General features: G+C 38.7%; 1 protein-coding gene across 5 annotated transcripts in view; it reads right to left on the reverse strand.

The window, feature by feature from the left end:
• LOC126092382 (anillin-like) overlaps positions 1-14,341 on the reverse strand; it is a 137,312-nt gene that overhangs the window by 77,314 nt on the left and 45,657 nt on the right. The gene's annotated exons all lie outside the window — the stretch shown is intronic.

Below are 14,341 nucleotides of genomic sequence, written 5' to 3' on the forward strand. Positions count from 1 at the left end.
CTCTCAACACTCAGTTTGAATGTTTACTGAATTTTGAGTGTTTTTTATTGATATTATTTTGATTTGGTTTGCTGCAGTTATCCGTTACTATAGCTAGCCACCCAGTCTTTATTTCAGCATAATTGCTGCAATGAACAACACCAAACCTTATAAAACTATACTCACATCTGCCTTTGTGATTCTTGTTTCCACTAAAGGTACCTTCACAGTGAAAACCAACTCCAACAAACTCGACTGACAACTGTTTTCAACTCCAAGTTTGACTATGTTTTCAACTGCTGTCAACAGTTGTTTGGAGTCGCGAATCTGAGCAACTAGTTGAGGGAAGTTTTGTCTCGAGTTTGCAGTTTATGGTCAGTGAGCAAAAACACAGCAGAGTTGTCTGACTCATGCATGCGCAAATGCCGTGTTGTCTGCTGTGTTTCTTTCGACAATGGCAATCGAGTCGTCAGCAGATCAAACAATTCAGCTTTTGTTAGAAATTGAAATGAGGGAACCTCTGTAGCATCCTTCTGATTCCGCATATAAAGACAGATATAAAAGGAAAGACTTGTTGAAAGAAGTTGCAGATAAAATTGGTGTACCACTTGTGGAGTGTGAAAGGAAATGGATAAATATGAAAAAACAGTACAATCGTGAGCACTGTAAAATGGTCAAAACTAAAAGTGGGTCTGGGACAGCAGTTTGCCAAGCTCACAACAGTTGCAAGTTTGCCAAGCTCACAACAGTTGCAAGTTTGCCAAGCTCACAACAGTTGCAAGTTTGCCAAGCTCACAACAGTTGTATGTTATTGTTTGTCGGAGTTGGTTTTCGATGTGAATGTACCTTAATCTTCAACTACAGTTCAACCATAGCAGTAACAATATACTAGAAGTAAACTGATCACGTATCTGTTGGAAATGGCCTATTTCTGGTTTAAAGGCCTGGCCAGACAGTATGCGGCCTGGCCGTCCGGCCTGTGGCCTTGAACCGCAGCTGGCAGGCCACACAGTTGAATTGTTCGTTATTGTATGGCAGCGGTCACACAGAGTGTGGCTCTGACACACCGGCAACCAGCCTGCCGCTCCGGCCGCCGCCGGGTTGTCACAGATTACAGATTCGCCACAAGCCGGCTGCTTGCCACTGTTGGCACATTCGACTGCTCTGTTGTCACACTGGAAGCAGCGGCGAGAGGCAGTTTTTGTCTTAAAGCTTGTAGTGCATGCATCATGGGCGCAGAAAGACTTATAGAGGAGGTGAGAGAAAACAACTTTTTGTATGATACATGCGATCCTGATTACAAGAACATTCTGAAGGAGGCTGAAGCTTGAAGGGATATAGCTGCTAAACTGGATCAAAATGGTAAATATTTTTGCAAAATTTTACGTTCCACAGACGCAAAAAATGTAGCAAAGTATATTATTAAGTACTGGATTCATCTAGTGTATATTACAACTTAAAGTATCTGCAAGTACGTAAGCAACAACGCCATCAAAATGGAAAACTACACATAGAAAGTGGAAAGAGAAAAGAACCGTCACCTTTGTTAAAATCGGTCTTGATGTATGGTAATTGTGTTCCATTTAAACGAAAATTCATTGTCCCTCCCCACGTCATATATTTTGAGGTCATGTGTTATTCCCATGGTTGTTTTTAATGCTAACAACACAAGATGCTATTCCACGCAAATCTTTCATAATACAAATTAAAGTAACATTTCAATATTATGAGAAATATATTTCACATAATTTTGCAATGATCCAAAACGACGTTGTTTGCTTAACATTTACAGTTACTAAAGAATTTACCCACTGAGTTTTGTATGGATAACACAGAAATAGCATATTGTACGTAGCTTCACAGAGGTGTCGCTTGGTTATTTTTCCTTTAAAGGTATTGTGTTACTCAAATGTGATATTGTAGTAACAACGAAACTGCCCTTTTTTGAAAATGCGACGTATCTTGCTCAGCAGTTAATTGCGTTATGAGATACTACGGTGTATGTCTCCATAGCTATGACAGGCTCAGCTTGTTAAGGGCTCACTTGGATCACACAATATCTTATATAGTTCGATATTTTAATACCCATTTGTTTTACTGCCATGAAATGATAGAATGTTCTACTTCAAGTGTAAATTCTACCGTACTGGTTTTATCAACTTGCCAGGGGTGTGTGTGTGTGTGTGTGTGTGTGTGTGTGTGTGTGTGTGTGTGTGTGTGTGTGTGGGGGGGGGGGGGGGGGGGGGGATCTTTAATGACAAAGAAAATACTTACTGGCTAGAATAATTGAAAACCGTCACAGGACGAACACTCAATACTAGAGGACCATATATGGAAAGAGAATATTTCAATGGGAATAGTAGCATATCATAAGAGGCATTTTCATATCATATTAACATTAGAGATCTCTTTGAATGTGATTATTTCCACTTCAGACATCTGCCCCAATCATGATTTTCTTCATAGATTCTACAAGAATACATTACTGGTACATTTTTACATTTGCAGCCGAGACCTTAAAAACAAAGTGGAGGAACTTGAGAGCTGCCTATGTCAAACACAAGAAGATGGTAAAAGGTACCACTGGCCAGAGCTTGAAAAAGTACAGATCATGGCCATGGAGTGAACACATAAGGTTCATGGACTGTGCTGTGGAAGCGCAACCCACATCAAATGTTCAAACAATGGAAAATCCAGGATCGAATGAAACAATACCAGAGAAGGAAAGTTGCTACTCACCATATAGCAGAGATGCTGAGTCGTGATAGGCACAACAAAAAGATTCACACACTTATAGCTTTCGGCCAATAAGGCCTTTGTCAGCAGCACACACACACACACACACACACACACACACACACACACACACACACTCTGCAGTCCCAGAGAGCTGAAACTACACTGCAAGCAGCAGCACCAGTGCATGATGGGTGGGGGTAAGGAGGAGGCTGGGGCGGAGAGAGGGAGGGATAGTATGGTGGGAGTGGCGGACAGTGAAATGTTGCAGTTTTGACAGAGGGCAGGAGAGAACGTGCGGAAAGGAGAGAAATAAAAAGAAATTAAAAGACTGGGTGTGGCGGTGAAATGACGGCTGTGTAATGCTGGAATGGGAATAGGGATGGATGAGGACAGTGACTAACGGAGGTTGAGGCCAGGAGGGTTACGGGAACGTAGGATGTATTGAACTGAATGAAATTTTATTGTCATTTAGCTATTACAGCAATTGACAAAGTCAAGTTACATGTATACAAGTTATACAGCAAATATACACGAAGATCAATATGTCACTATTGGTTTTCCATAAAATACAATATTTAAAATCAAGTAATATGAAAACATTGCATCATAAATTACTCAGTTAAAGAAATCAAGCTGTACTCTCCAAACCGGTACCACTATGATATTTTACAGTCATAAAATTCCTGAAGTGGGTAGCAAGGATTTGCAGCTAACCAACTGAATAATTTGTCTTTAAATAAATCAAATGGAGCTTCTACCCATTCTAGTGGCAGTTCGTTAAACATCTTCATACCCACCACTTCACAGCTGTTCAGTGACTTGGCTAATCTGTAGTACGGTATGTCAAGATGGCTACTATTTCTGGTTCCATGAGAGCGTACATCTCTTCTACGCTGATATTATGACAAGTTGCCCTTTATATGCAGTAGGGCAGTGTAAATATACAAGTTTATAACAGTTAATATTTTTAAGTTGATAAACAGTGGTTTGCAGTGGGCCAGTTTATCACTGTTTGTGATAATTCGAATTACTTTCTTCTGAAGTACCAAAATGTCCTGAAGCTGTGAGCTAAAAAAAAAGCAGGCCGATCTTACAAAAGCCGCAGGTACATGGTTTTTTAAATTCCTTAACAAATACACCACTCTAGACAGCCTTGCACTAATGTATTTAATATGTGTCTCCCAAGTCAATTTACTATCTATAACAATACCTAGAACTTAACAATATCCATGAAGTCTGCTACTGGCAGATCTCTTAAACTAAAAACAATCTTTTGAGTTTTACTCTCATTAAGTAGGAACCCCTTAGCTCGAAACGAGACTGATGCTTGTGATATTGTCATTTGCCACAGTTTGGAGCATATCCATGTCTGAGCTAATATTTAAAAAAATCGTATCATCTGCATAGAGAATGGAGTGAGCATTTATGTATGATGGTAGATCATTTGTCATTAGTATAAATAGCAGAGGTCCTAATACTGAGCCTTGTGGCACACCGCACTTAACTTCAGCTAGCTGTGATCTTTGTTTACCAATATAAACAATCTGTTTACAGTTGCTGACGAAAGATTCGAAGACGTTTTCAACTACACTGTTTGTGATTCCATAATAAACTAGTGTGTTGAGGAGTGAAATATGCTCCACACAATCTAAGGCTTTGCTAAGTTCACAAAAGGTAGCCAGAGCAAATTTTTTTCCTTCATAAGCATTAAGCACTTTTTTAATCAGGGAGTCAATGGCAAGGATTGTGGATTCCAAAACTTTAGATAAAATAGGTGTCAGAGATATTGGACGATAGCTAGATGGGCAATTTGTGTCTCCTTTCTTCTAAATGGGCACTACCCTGGATAATTTTAATACATCTGGGAATACTCCTTCAATTAGACATCTGTTTATACATTTAATAAGAGGATATACTATGTGCCCAATTATCTTTTTAAACATATTACACGAAATACCATATATGTCTTCACTATCAGAGGGTCTAAAATTATTTACAATAGTTAAAACAACATCTGGTGTAACCTCTGTTAAAAGGAATCTGTCTTTCAGGGTGTAGTCTACATTATATTTAATGAGATCAGCTACAGTTTCTTGCGGCCTCCCAATGCTTTCCCTAATTTTTTTAACAGATTTTATACAGCAGTTATTAATTTCATGTTCTGATATTTCTACCTCAGCTTTCTGCTTTCTTTTGGCCACTGAATTTATTATAGTCCATGCGTTTTGGCATTTATTTTTTGATGACTCAATGCTGACTAGGTTATCTTGGTTTTTGGCCTCATTTAAAGCATATTTATATTCCTTTTGTGCTCTTGAGTAACTTTGTTTAGCCATATCAGTTTTCTGAACTCTGTAAGAATCTCTATACAACAACCTAAATGAGCGGTATACCATGGATTCTTATCCCTATGTCTATTACTGTTACTTTTAGGGTTAACTTTACACTTGTATTGAGGGCAGTTGGTCTCTAATACATTTAAGAAAGATTGAAAAAATCTATCGAACAATGTATTGGCAGAGCCCTGGGCATTATTGTTAAATATATGTGACAAGTCATAATTACTGAGTGAGACCATGAAATTAGACAATTTTATTTGCGTTACTGGTCTTGTGAAGACTCTTTATAGTCCATATTAGGCCTATCTGTACCTATTTTTACCCAAACTGAGTCATGGTCCAAGAAATCGAAGGCAGTTACATCTGAAGACAGTAACTCTCTATTTACATTTGTATGTATGTTGCCAAGGCAAGCGAACTGTCTTGTGGGTTTGCAGTTCGTAAAAATGAAGTTGAATTGTCTTAAGAGGTTTTTAAATTCATTTACAGTGCGCACGTCTTTGTTTACATCAAATGTGACATTGAAGTTATCAAGTTTTTCTAAAAATATTAGTGGACTTCCGTCTGGTGATCCATAAAGAGAAACAATAGCATCTGGACACACACACACACACACACACACACACACACACACACACACACACACACACACACACACACACGAACAGATCACAGATACTTCAATAATTACACTCAAAAGTTTGGCAATTTGGCAAAAACATTTGACAGTCGACAACAGAAACCAAAATATTGCACTGCAACAAGCGTTCAGTTCAAAGTGCTGTGGAATGTGGGAAAAAAAATGCAAATTGGCATTCATAAGAAGAATAACACCAAAAATGCAACAGGAGCGTAATATGTAAGAAATTGTCCACACAAGCTGTAAGTACAGTTCAAAACATTACTACTTAATAGGAAATACCAACCACCAGAACTGTTTATAACCTATAGATACAGTGACAAAAATATAAATTGAATAGCAAACATATGTACATATTCTAGGCCACTGATGATGCCTTGCAGAAAATAAAGGCGAAACGCGTATGGCACTAAAATTGTGTTTCATTCAGTTGCTGTCAGATGTTCCATAAGTAAAAGTTATCAATATACCGTAAGATACAATAGCAATTTTTAAATGATCCAGATATACACCTGTGGCTTCAAAATGTATATCACTGCACAGAAATCTTAGATCTAGTTCATTACGACAATTTATTAACTCTTTTTTAATGTAAATTGATTACACCCCCATGAATATGCTGCTCTCTGCTAAAGCTGTTTGCTAAGTGGAAATCATCTAGTACATGAAAAGATATTTTATTTCCTTTACACTTAACCATAATGCATCAAATAAGTTGTCATTTACAAATTCCAATGAAACGAATACCCTTAGCTGCTTGCAGCTAAGCAGCTAAGGGTGTTCATTTCATTGGAATTTCATTCTAACGAGCTGCACGGTCACTGATGGTATCTGTTCTTTCGGACATGTCCGAAAGAACAGATACCATCTTAGTATATATTTACAAATTCATGTGTTTTCCACTTATACTTTCAATATTGAGATAACCTATCTTGAGAGACAAAGTTGGTGAGTAATTTTTTTATGGGGTCAATCGTCATTACTGCTATATTTCTCTCTAGTGTCACCGACATTTATTATATTATTATCTTTAATCTGGTCGTCCAGTGTGAATCTGGGCAAACCTGTTAGCCTCGGCCCTTCTTTGCCACTTCTAAAAAAGAATTTCCCTAAATCTAAGTGGTATTGACTCAGAGCTAACAATTTTTGCTATGCCTAACTCATTGGCTACTTTTATGATTTCATTACTCACATACTTCTCTCCGAGATCTGAAGACCACGAGCAGTGTGGAATCTAGTACCTAAGTTAGTTATGTTAACAAAACAGACATTTTTAAAGTATTTACAAATCTTCGTTTCTTCATTTACTACTCTCACTTCAACATTCGCACAAGACCAGGATGGAAGATCAGGCCGACATGGTATTGTAGAGATAAGAATTTTCATATTTTGTAGTTCCTGCAGTTTCTTCTTTAATGATAAGAAGAAGTCTTTTCCATCATTTCTCGTTACATCGTTTGATCCAGCCAGAAAAGCTGCCAGTTCCATAGCTTCTGCTGACGAAGAACCTGCTACAACATCTTTAAATTTTGCACTAGGTTTTATTGTGGCTGAGATATGGTGGCTTGAGTTGTTCTCAACTATATCTCTTAATTTCCTTCCATGACTGACTGCATATAAATGTATTTTCACAGGCCTAGGTCTGCAATTGTGGCTTGCTTTCTTGGGGTTTTCGGTTTCATTACTTCTATTGACAGTTGACGTAATATTTTTACTGCACCCATTATTCACTTCACTTTCATTAACCTTACTTGTGTAAGCACCTTGACTTTTGAGTCTACTTCAGTGTTTTTACCTGTAGTATCAACATGCTCAAGGACACTAAATCTGTTTTCCAAGGGTAGAAAGTTTACACAGTCTCTACCGTGTTTTGTGACAGGAACAGCCTGCCATTGTCTTTGTAGGCGGTCTACTGGCCTACATTGATTGCTTGGTTCTGTGTACAGGACACTAACCTCTTCTTGGGAAATTTGTTTCATGGTTTTCGGAACAGGAACATCAGCATCACATGGAATTTGAGGATCTCCTTGATGAAGTTCAGAAGTGGTAGTGCTTTCAGAAAGAGTTACTGTAGCATTCGATGATTGAGAATGTCCTGTATAAGCTTCAAGAGCATCATCGCTACTATCTACATCAAGCACTTCAAATCTGTTTGTTAGCGGGATATTTGCGGCCCTTCTTAGTATATTGGCAGGCCTACATGTATTACACTTCCACATTTTTGTAAATTTCTCATTTCCTTTCAAGGAGCAGTCCACCTTCGCGCATCGAAAGTGAACTTTTGTTTCACATTTTACACATGCTATACAACTTTTAGCGGTTTTCCCGCATTTTTTACAGTTGGTAACATATTTGTTACCACTGGCTCTAGTACCTTTATCAATTACAAGATCACTGTTTGTTTTATACTCACATTGATTGTTTTTGGTATATTTGTATTTCAAGGCATGTACCTTTTCTGACAGCATAGCAATAATTTTGACTTTGCAATCTCTCTTCTGTAGTGCTTTGTCTAGGCTATATTCATTACACCTTCCACAACATCATAGTTTTCATCTTGGGTCTACCTTTACACACGCGAAATGGTATACAGTTTATGCACGTTATTCCCTTCACGGTGCGAGATTTGCAGTAGCAAAGTCTTTGTATTGGCTCTCGCGATTCGTAAGACGAGGTACTAGCTCCATGTGCGATTTCAGTTTTGCAATTTTGGGGCACCTCATGTCTTCCTTCCGAAACTTTTTTAACAACAAAACACGTGATACACATATCATCACGATATACACCAACCTCTTTACATGTTAAACACTTTTTAATGTTTATGTCAAGTTTATACTGTTAATTAACAAAGCCACAATTTACACTCGGCGCCATCTTGAACAAGTGTATTGCAGGGAAAGTTCTCACCAGGGAAAGCTGGTGTTGGTGGGAAGGATCCACATGGCACAGGCTGTGAAGCAGTCACTGAGATGAAGGATATCATGTTTGGCAGCGTGTTCAGCAACAGGGTGGTCCACTTGTTTTTTGGTCACAGTTTGGCGGTGGCCGTTCACGGGGACAGACTGCTTGTTGGTTGTCATGCCTACATAGAATGCAGCACAGTGGTTGTAGCTTACCTTGTAAATCAAATGATGGTTTCACAGGTAGCCCTGCCTTTGATGGGATAGGTGATGTTAGTGACCGGACTGTAGTATGTGGTCGTAGGAGGATGTATGGGACAGGTCTTACATCTAGGTCTATTACAGGGGTATGAGCTATAAGGTAAGGGATTGGGAGCAAGGGTTGTGTAAGGATGGACGAGTATATTGTTGTTGTGCCTATCGCGACTTAGCATCTCTGCTATATGGTGAGTAGCAACTTTCCTTCTCTGGTATTGTAACATCAAATATTCCTTGCTCAAGAGAGGCAGTCACAAGTGACAGCGAAAAGACACACACAGTCAGGTGAACACTCATTAGACTCCATAATTTTTTTCTCAGCCAGAGTTGTTAACACATGAGTATGAAGGAGAATCTCAGGAGCAGTGCACAGAAGTTTCGGACCCATCTTCAGCACGAAAGAAGCCGACCGCTAAAAAAAATGAGAAAGCAGGGACCAAGTGCTGATGTTGAATGTATAATTAGTTACTTGCAAAAGAAACATTGGTACAAGGATAAGCATGACGAAGTTGACCATTCATTTTTAAGCTTTAGATCACAAGCTAAGCTTAAAGTGCAATTGGCACAGTTATTTGCAGAGGGTGAGCTCGCAGAGTCAGATGAGCAACAGCCAACACATGTCTCTCAAAGTCTACTGAAAGACTTGGCCCAAGTTGATTTCCGTGAACCCGCTGCATTTGGTGGTTCAAATACTGGCACATCAACTGACGACGTAGGTCAAGACATGAATCCTGATAAAATCACCCTCACTCAACTTTGAGCACTTCAGATTTTTCACATGTAAAAGCTCTGTACTTGTGTAATTTACACTTGTATAAAAATAATAATAATATTTTGTAAACCAATTGCTGTAGTAAATGGAACACACAAAACATTGAACTTTTCTTAAGAATCTGCTAGTCTTTCTGTTCTCACATACTGGGCCTTTCGCAGTTTATCATAACTTTATAAATGTGTTGTGTTGACAAACTGGTCAAAACACTTGGTAGGTAGAAGTAATCACACAATAATATGTTTATAAGATAATTTGTAAATAAAATTTGAGGTAATCAAATTTATGTCAATATTGTGTAGCTTATCTTCTGTTGAAATAATCAGCAAAATGTTCGCGAACTTTAATTGCAGCAATAGGCGACGTTCAATTAATTGATCCAATACCTACGAATGCACGTATTGGCTTGCACGCTTCTTCACTTTTAGAAGGTGGGTATTTTTTGTAATTACTTGAGATAATGTAACTGTGCAAACAGCAAGCTGCTTTAACAATATGTTCTGCAGTTTCAACATACTTTTCTATGGCTCTTAAAAATACACACCATTTCATTGGCAACATACAGGTGCGTTTACACTGCCATTTGTATCGGCACATGTATGAGATACATGTATATGCGACTTTGCGACATGTATCGCGACTTGTATGAGTTGACAAGTATCAACCTCATACATGTATGAGCGTGCGTTTACACTGGTTGATATGTATCACTGTGCGATAGCATTCGACGACGATTTGGAAGATGTCACATTTTTATGTGCTGGTACATGTGCTGATAGGAAGAAAAGGCGGAGGAAGCGTAAATGGTGGCAGGGAGAGTTTCTCGCGAATTAACGCTAAAGGATGGCGCATATTTTAGAAATTATGTTAGGATGAGTATGGAGGATTTCCGCGGTTTGTTATCACTTGTGACTCCTCTTGTGTCCAAAACCAACACAAACTTTCAGGAAGCGATTCCACCAGAGGATCAGTTGGCAGTAACACTCCGTTTTTTGGCCACTGGGGATTCCTCTTGAAACGAAGATTTCATTGCAAAACATTTGCATTGTCACGCGATTGCTAATGCCAACGTCTCACACACGATTGTCGGCTTCCGTTGTCAACATTATCACGCGAGGCCGCCGGAATAATAGCAAAAAATTGATATACGTGCCAGATGCATGAAAAAATTATAGAATGTATTACATACTCTGATATATATAAAACTTTTACCTTCACTTCTTGGAATAAAACTTGCACAATGGCCTCGCAAACAAGAAGAATAATGTTGCATATGGTACTTTTTGATGTTCTATGCAGATACATTAACGTCGAAACTATAGTCGGCACCTCCAAAACTCAAACAGCCGCCAAAAGAGCCTGGTACTACGCATGCGCTAATCGTCAAAATAAGCGGCAGGCGACAAGACGACAGGAAATGATAGTACTGCGCATGCGCGAGTTCAAATGTCGCTCATACATGTCGCGTATATGGCCAAAAAGCGATATACAAAATGTATATGCAACATGTATGAGCTCGAGGGTCCGCATACAAGTTCCGTGAATTTTTGTATGAGGTGATGTATCGTGACATGTCAAATTGACATGTCGCGATACATGTATCCCAGTGTAAACGTACCTTACCAAAGGCATTTTCCACTACACAACGTGATCGGCTGAGCCAGGCATTGAATTGCTTCTTCTTTCAGGGTGTATACGTGGACAAGGGAAATCTATGTGATTGCCGTAAGCTTAGTGACAACAGTGCATCCTAATTTAAGTTATACAATATAGCACTGAAGATGGTCACTCAGTGACAGAAAATCGATTTTGCGATAGTAAAAAATATACGACCAATGCTGTCTCTTTTTTCAAGGGATATTTTTTATCTGAGGGTACGAGTGTAGCGCGGCGAAATTCAAAGTCCCGCTACAGTCTGCTTGTGTCTGTGTATATGCGGTTGGATATGGGTGTGTGTGCGCGCAAGTGTATACCTGTCCTTTTTCCCCCCCTAAGGTAAGTCTTTCCACTCCTGGGATTGGAATGACTCCTTACCCTCTCCCTTAAAACCCACATCCTTTCGTCTTTCCCTCTTCCTTCCCTCTTTCCTGATGAAGCAACCGTTGGTTGCAAAAGCTTGAATTTTGTGTGTATGTTTGTGTTTGTTCGTGTGTATCGACCTGCCAGCACTTTCGTTTGGTAAGTTGTTTTTAGATCTATTTTTCCCACGTGGAATGTTCCCCTATATATATCACACACACTCACACACACACACACACACACACACACACACACACACACACACACACACACACACACACAATTTTAGTAGTTTCTCTGCCGTCGAGCGCTCATACCGCTGCGACGGGATATTTTTTATCTGAGGGAACGAGTGTTCTCACACACACACACACACACACACACACACACACACACACACACACACACACACACACACACAATTTTAGTAGTTTCTCTGCCGTCGAGCGCTCATACCGCTGCGACGGGATATTTTTTATCTGAGGGAACGAGTGTTCACACACACACACACACACACGTGTCCAAGAAATTGTAAGACACGTTATTTGATCTTAAGTGTACCAAAGTGCAGCGCCACACCTCTTCACAAAGCTTTCTTCTATCGCGTGTCACTGTATTTCGGTCTGTTAATTGAAACGTGTATATTTTGTACTGGATGCCATCAAACTATATTCAGGACAGTCGAAATTAAGCCATTACTGGCCGAAACTATCGGCTCATTTTTTGCAAACTTTTATACATAAATACGTTACATTGAGTGATTAATTGAATAAAAAGTTGTTTTGAAAATTTTCAGTTTATTAGAACAAAAACTATAGACTGTCCCAATTTTGGGACATTGGCCAAATGCGCTATCCAAATTCACAACCTTATTCTCCATGCATAATATTGTAAGAAACAACACAAACAATAAATAAAGAATATTTTAAGATTATTGAATGTCTATTCAGTATGAAATGAAGCAAAACACTTATCATGTGCACCAACATTGCACCTATCACAAATTTTAGTTGTTTTTTTCTTGCAGTAAGCACATCTCTTCTTTGTTTTACTTGGCACAATGAAATGATTTCCAAGATCTAGTCATACATCTGTGCTCACCCGTTTTCCCATCAATTTACTTCCTTGTGGTCCTGTGCGTTTTGGTACTGATCCTGTTTTCTTTGATAAGTAAAACATCACTATTCTCCGTCGGACATCCAAAAGTGAGAGCTTCTCAGAGTTAGCAATTTGGTATGCACGCCATGTGTTTACTATGCAGATATCTATCACCTGTGTTAATAATGGGCACCACCATTTCTTTGATCTTATCCTCGTCCGATTAAGTGATATCTGCTTGTCCAGTAGCTCTACACCACCCATATGGGCACGTCAACAATAAATGATAGTGTAACATGCCATTGTCCCATTATTGGGACGCATAAAATATATCGACATTGCACTTACTTGAAAAAATCTTAAGTATACCTAATCTTACACGGACATCCATATGTTCATAACAAACACGCCCAGACAACTAAATCACAGCTCATTGTCGTGCAGGAACTACCAGCAGACATACAGTGCTGCCAAGTGCGAAAACAAAAAATTGGCAAGTTTATAATTTTCCTGACATGAAGTACTTAGAAGAAAGTTAGTTATTTTACATTTACAGGCATTATAGCAGTTAGTTGAACCTACAGGTACAACAATAAAGGCTAAAAGCTCCATTGCTTACGTAGATATAAGTAAAATATACACGTCCCAAAAAAGGGACAATGGCTGGTAATGGGTTAAAATGTCCTTTGTGCCTCTCCTGCTTCCAGTCAGCCGGTTTGACATACTGCCCCTCTTTCTTTTTATATAAAAAAAAGACACACACACACACACACACACACACACACACACACACAAAACCTCTTCAGAAAATTTGCACTCCTTATTCCCTATTAGCTGACAACTTGCTGCTTTGTGTGACATAAAGGATACATAAAACCAGTATAAAAAAAAAAAAAAAAAAAAAAAAAAAAAAATGAGAGAGAGAGAGAGAAGCAAGACAGTACACATTTCTACAATCCTTAGCTCCTAGAATTTTTTTCTCTCTAATCTTGCTACAGCTTTACATGGCGTTCTTTCCTTTCTGCAAAAGGATCTGTTACCTCATCAAAGTTCGTCAAATGTTTTGCTACATGAAAAATCGAAATGTCGCTGTCTAATACTGAAAAAGCTGTAATTACAAATAGTCCCAAGACTGGTGTGGTTTCTCGACCTGATTACCTGTATTTTGTCACTGTCTGTGAGATAAAGCAAAATAGGTCTTTATAATACTGCAGCAATTTTAACACACGCCAAATCAACGAGACTGTTTTGGCAGAAATGGTCATTTTTATAACATGGCAGAATATAATTCACAAAGTACCAATATCAAAAGCCTATTAGGCCTACTACAAGCAAAAAGCTTTACATTAGGAAATAGTTTTACACTTCATTCATTCGCTCCAGTTTCTCAAGCATATCAAAAAGTAGTAGTGCGAAATTTTTATATAAATTTGGAATCATCGTATTCTTCCATAATTTAAGTGATGTCACCGTTTCTTCTCCTGCCTCGTTCTAACAAACAATGTTGTCATCACTAATTCTGTATCTATTCCTGCCAACGCCAAAGCTTAATCGCCGCTTAACTTGACTAACTCTGCCACAATCACCAGTTTAGTTA

The sequence above is a fragment of the Schistocerca cancellata genome, chromosome 7, assembly GCF_023864275.1.
Source record: "Schistocerca cancellata isolate TAMUIC-IGC-003103 chromosome 7, iqSchCanc2.1, whole genome shotgun sequence".
NCBI lineage: Eukaryota > Metazoa > Arthropoda > Insecta > Orthoptera > Acrididae > Schistocerca > Schistocerca cancellata.